Genomic DNA, 6,289 nt, shown 5'->3' with positions numbered 1-6,289 from the left:
AAAAGTAGAAGCAGTCATTTTGTTCCAAGTACCTTTATAATATTCAGCCCTGCATAGTAACTCTCCCTATGTGTTATATATATGATTAATCACTAATTTCCCCACATCTTAGATTCTTAGATTTATTCAGAATCCCAAATTTTCACAATTCCACCATGCTGATTTTAACTTCACGGTGTCATTCTCTCCTAAGATTGTTTCAAGCAAGGTATAACCCAAATTCTTCAAACTGTCCAAAACTTGAAGATAAAAATGAAATTATGCTACCAGTAAGAAACAGTAATCCTCTCACAGTGAGCTTTATCTCTGAAATTGATGAAAGGTTAATTCACATCCGAAACTACCTTCTCAAATATTTATGAGTTCAGGAGTTGGGACATTAGTTTGGAATAGATTTCAATGTATTATTTAGAATCTATTTGTGTTCTGCTTTAAAATTCCTTTCTTTATATGTCCACCATTGCAGAGACATCCAGTGAGATTCAATTTTGTGGATCTGTCTTCATTATTAAATATGTTTTGTCTTCTGTTCAAAACAACAGTCTTAAGACTGTGAACACTAATCCATATTGCTTCTTAAGTCCTTAGGGCCATTTCTTTATGCTTGCCGTCACCTTCAACTGAAGGTGCTGACGCTATATGCCAGAAATACCGGATATTCCCTCCTCCTTTACAAAACATATTTTCCCCAGTGCAGTGTCAGTCTCATCATTCTTTGTATTTGGATTATTTGTTTGTTTATGTCAGTATTTTAAAACTTCATATACAGATTCCTGCCTATAGTAATCATATTACCACCAATGAGCAATGCTTACACTTAATCCAGATATTCTGCTTAATTTATTTTAGTGGAATAGGTTTATTTTGAAAATCTTTCCCATCTCTTCATGGGACATCTACCAAAGGCTGTTTCCAAATATTATTACTAAAATTATTTCCATGAATATCTTTTCACTCTATAGGTTTGCTTTTCTTCCCTTGGATTTAATTATAAAAGTACCAGCCTCAATTAAATATCTCTCTCAAACAAGAAGAAATTTCTTCCTTAGTCAACTGGAAGCTTGTTTTAGAAGAAATCATTTGTTAACAGAAACAAGGACTAGTATAAGTCTCCTAATATCAGTTCATCTGTCTGCCATGCCCACAGTTAAAGTAATGTGCTCTCCTGGAGGTTTTATTCTGATGATGCTGTAACAGTAATTCCAGTTACTGCTTTGAATCAGACTAAAAAGTCTATCAAATGGAAAGATTGTCACTCAAAAAGAAAATGATATGAAATCATTGATAACTCAAAGCAGTTGGCACTTTGTCTCTTTTATCTGAAATTAAGCAATTGAGTGTGGGCAGGGAAGGGTAGTTCACTTTTTGATTAACACTGAACCAAATATCTATACAGGTTTAGAAGACAGGTAGCTAAGATTGTAAATGTTAACATTTTAAGGGAGCTACATGATCCTATTTAGTTTGGCTGACATATTTTTCCATCTTTCTCTGAATTGAATTCCATACTCTTCTCAATGACAGTGATGTGATGCCCTGTGGGGTTATACATTTGAATGTTAAACTTGTGAGTGTTGATGTGTGCATATTTTGCAAGTGGCTTGAAAACAGTTTTTCAAGTGGCTTGGTCTCTTTATATCATCATAGATAGATTGGTAGCCAGCTAGTTCACAGATCACCTTTGAGTTGCACTGGTCCATGTCAAATGATGAATATATCTGAAGATCAAGAGCCAAAAGGGAAAAAAAAGCTTCTTTGAGCATTTGGAAGAGTTTACTGTAGCTGCAGCATATTATATATACATATACATATATATACATGTATACATATTATGTATATATATATATAGTGTACATGTCTAAATAATGTATACACTATACATAATATACACTAAATATATAGTATATGTTTGGTTATGTATACACACACAAATATATACATCTACCTAGCTATGAGAGAAACTTTGTCAATGAAAGATGTCTTGAATTATTGCATTGATTTATATTATAATGGAAATGCTTTATCTCTTTACCTCCTGTTTGACCTAGAATGTTCTTTACACTCTTTTTCATCTGAATAACTGCTGGTTAAATTGGTAGCATCAGTTAAAAGTTGAAAACTTCCAAATCTGACTTGTATGTCTTCTTAAGGGTACTGTATATGCACAGATAATTTTTTAATTATCACTTTATATATATTACTCCAGTATAAATACTTTTTTTTAGTATTTTTAGTAAATACAATTCTTATAAGTTGATTTTTAAAAATAACAATTGAAATGACATCAATGATCAATCACCTGTGCTTCTTCCACTGCTGAGGGAAAAAAAGGAAAACAAAAAACCCTTCTATATAGTTGAGTTCCAAAGGAAAATGAAGACATTATTACCAGATATCCATTAGCCAGAAAAATGCTCTGTTGGTTCAGTGGTATAGACACTGACATGTTCAATGTACCAGTGCAATTAAAATATATACATTCGTAATTATTCTGTCAAAAAAAAAAGCACTTAAGTAAAATAACTGTGTATTAAACCAACTATTCACTCATCCATTCACTCTGTTTGCATCACTATGGTCACAATAACAAATGAATAAAAGAACTTTTAGTAACAAAGAAAAAAATCCAAATCTCATCCCCGGTTTGTGGGTTATTATGTGCTAAAATGACCACAATAAAAGGGTCATGAGCTACCTGAAATGCAAAGATAAAATGACAACTGAAGCATTTCATTAAAAAAAAAAAGCAAAACTCATACTTGTGAGAAAAAAACCTGCAACACTATGAGGTTGGTAGTATATGTACAGTCTTACAGACACAAATAAATTTTAGAATTGTTGTTGGTTTAACTACTAGAAATTAGGTCTGAGAAATTTCTTTCTGAACTCTACATCTTGAAGACTTCTAAACAAAACCAAAGAATAAAAATTCCTCATTGTTTGTAGTAATCTATTATATGAAGAACTTAGGGCTTACCAAATAAAGTTAACACCAAAGGGTCAGCCCCTCCTGACATCTGGAAGCCAGGACAGATAAGTCGACTCAAGCGAGTAGGGACATACTTCACTTCCTGCTTTCTCTGCATAGCTCTGTACCTCTATTTTGCACCATTACAATGATTTCCTTTTGTGATGTTTTCCTTGGTGAGTTTAATTTCTTTTCCCTCTTCATATAGCTAGAGTGATATCAAAGGAAGAGCCAATCTCTAGTCTTGGTATTTAAATCAAAACCAAATGTTCTTTGAAAGAATTACAGTCTTCCTTCTGTTTCTAAGAAAACAGCAACTCTTCTGAAATCACCTGAGTTGTTCCAGGGTTCCACATCTAGAAAAGAAACAGATTACTGAGGTGCAACCCACTCTGGGGGCTTTGGCCCTGTTCCTGACCCTGCAGGAATCTCTGTCTCCAGTCTGCACTTTACTCCCAGAACATGGATGCAATATGAAAGCCTTTCTGCACAGGACCAATGGAGAAAAGGGGAAACCAACAGAAACTGTTACCAAAGAATCGGCTGCCATGGGAAGAATGAGCATGTTCACTCTCTGGGGCCACCACAAAGCGCAGCAGGAGTGAAGCCAGCATCAACCTCACACTCTCGCAGGCAACCGGGATTAGGTCCCGGCTAGCTTGGCTAAACTGTGCTTTCTAGAAATTGCCAAGGATCAAATCTCAGACTTTTCCCTTTCCACGCTTGTTAAAATTTCTAGTATAAATGTGAATTTTTCTCTTCATTATAATGATCCATCCCAGGCATCCATCCACTGGCAAATCACGCTATATGACATCACAAAGGCATATACACTACACTTTGTCCTTCTGGACTGAAACATACACGAACCTTTCTATTCCTCAAATACTGTCACAAAGCCTACGATTGAAAATCTCTAATTTTGCTTTGTTTTGGAGTTGTTATACATATCCTCAGTACTTCAGCACAGAAGTTGTATAATTTTGTTCTCTACCAAGGAAAGGCAGTTTCATGGTCCAGTACCCTCTAAATCATCTTAAAAGCAGCCATAGCAAGAACTACGGTCCTTATGACCTGTTACCAGACAGAAAAGTAAACCAAACCTTGTGAGAGCTAAGAGATCCAGCAATTTATGTTTTTAGTGTTTGAATCCTTTATCACTCTATCCCCAGAGTTAGCTTTTTCTTAGCTGGAGTCCAAAAATCCCAACCTATCATCTGGGTAGAAGAGATTCTTATTATTACCACAGATTAGATGAATGTATCTCAGAGAATTTATTGTTTCCATATCATGAGATGGAGCTGCCTTAGCTGGAAACCATTTCTGAATACAAACTGCACATCAGTCAGCCTGAGATCTCCCGTTAGAGGGATAGATGCTGTTCAGAATCTGTGGGAAGTAATGGGTTGCGGCTTCCCCAGATGCAATTTAGGTGGAGAAGTTTGTTCTCCTCTGCTCAGAAGGCTGACTGACATCACCAGTCACCACAAGTGCTATGCATGTTACTGATGGGCTGAGTCCATCAGTCCATGCAAGGGCATGAGTCCCTTGCATCATCCCAATTTACAAAATGTCAATGTCACCAACAGTCTGAGATAAGTCCTGACTGAAAGGGTGAGACAAAGGCTTGCAATTTCAGTTTGCCAGAATCCCTGTAATTATAATACTGAGCCACTTATTAAAAGCTAAGTGGTTTCTGTCCTGTAGAAAAGGGCAGAATGTGATTGTCAGTGTCCCATCGGAAGAGTTGATAAACATCCTTGGCACAGTGGGAAACAGTGCGAGGAATATGACCTTGATCAGCTCTATTACATGGCCTGGGGTTAGGACACTTGGATAATCTGTGTCACAGCCTCTTCATCTGCTTGACTTGGATCCTGCATACCGAGACTACTTTTTCCTTTGGAGAGAAAAATCATCTGCCTTCATCATGCTTCTGTGCCATGGCATGGCAATGCTGAGACTCATGCAAGTATTTCCCTCTTTCCTTTGGAATTTTCCCTTCTGCCTCTAATTTAGCTCGAGCTTGCCTCCTCTTAAGTATAACGTGGTACTGTTTGGCATTGACGTAGAGAGGCTCTTCTCCAAGCATCTTCGGGCCAGGGAGAGGGGTTCTCTGGATTGTAGGCACAGAGCCAGCACCAGGCACCATCATGACCATCCCTCCTGAATTAACCACATTGCCTGCCACTGGAAGTGTCACAGGGACAGTCCCTTGCACACTCTGGTTGTGTTGGTGTCGGCTTCTGTATGAACAATCTGTGCTCCTGCCAGTTGGCTGTGGGGATGGTGATCATGCCTTGCTGGAGAATGGTGCCATCTGCATTAATGGCTGATAGACAACGGTCTGCCCTTCAGCAGTCTGTCCCTCTTGCTGCCCCTGGAGAGCAATCTGCTGAATGTGTCTGCGATTGGCCAGCAGTGACGGCCGTCTGGGGCTGCTGGGTGATGATCTGCTGGGTCTGGCCCTACTGGCCCTGCACTTGCGCAGCCTGTTCACCCTGGATCTGGATCTGTCCTGGTGGGACCTATTGTATCTGCTGCAAACCCCGTGTCCCAGAACAGGTACCTGCATGATGGTCATGCTGATTGGTTTCAGTACCGGACCCCAAAACTCAATCAGAGGCTCCAGCCGCTGCTGCCGACACCACTACCACTGCCTCGAAAATGGCAGTCCTTCCTCCCAAAATCATGTGGGTATGGACAAAATTACATGACATATCACATATAAGATTATGTTTAAACAACATAAATGGAAAAAAAAGAGTAAAAAAATTAAAAAAAATAAAACAGAAGAAAGCAGCCACAAACAATGTGTAAACAAGTAGATGTGGCTATGTTCCAATAAAAGCCTACATACAAAAGCAAAAACAACCCATAACTAATTTCAGGTTTCATGCTAATCACATGGGGTGGTTGTGGGGGTGATGGTGTCTTGGCAAGAGCCCAGGACTTGAAGAAAAAAAATATATATATATAATGTCTAATCCTTATTAGACGTTAAACCACAGAAGGACAGTATCTGTATCTTGTTTCTGTATAATTTTTTAACATCTGTTGCTCAACATGCAATAATGTTTATTAAATATTGAATCAATATAGGTTGACTGAATCTGCATTATAATTGTACATCTGAGAAAAATGTTCTTCCATAAGAACATTAGAGACATTTAACAAAATCACATACAAAAGTAGTGGTAGTAAAACAACTCTATGGACTTTTTTCAAAAAACCTAATTTTTTAGTGCTTTTTAACTTCTGGGGTGTAAATCCTCCCACTATGGTCAAAATAAAGTTGCTAATAGATGTCACTGAACTTAG

The 6,289-nt window shown here is 37.8% G+C and overlaps 1 pseudogene; it reads right to left on the bottom strand.

Moving 5' to 3' along the window:
* Positions 1-4,791: 4,791 nt before the first annotated feature.
* Positions 4,792-5,552, bottom strand: LOC133055526 (nuclear transcription factor Y subunit alpha-like; annotated as a pseudogene).
* Positions 5,553-6,289: the final 737 nt, after the last annotated feature.

Source organism: Dama dama, chromosome 5, assembly GCF_033118175.1.
Source record: "Dama dama isolate Ldn47 chromosome 5, ASM3311817v1, whole genome shotgun sequence".
Taxonomy (NCBI): domain Eukaryota; kingdom Metazoa; phylum Chordata; class Mammalia; order Artiodactyla; family Cervidae; genus Dama; species Dama dama.
Note: the sequence above shows the minus strand (reverse complement) of the source record. Positions and strands in the feature narration are given on the sequence as shown.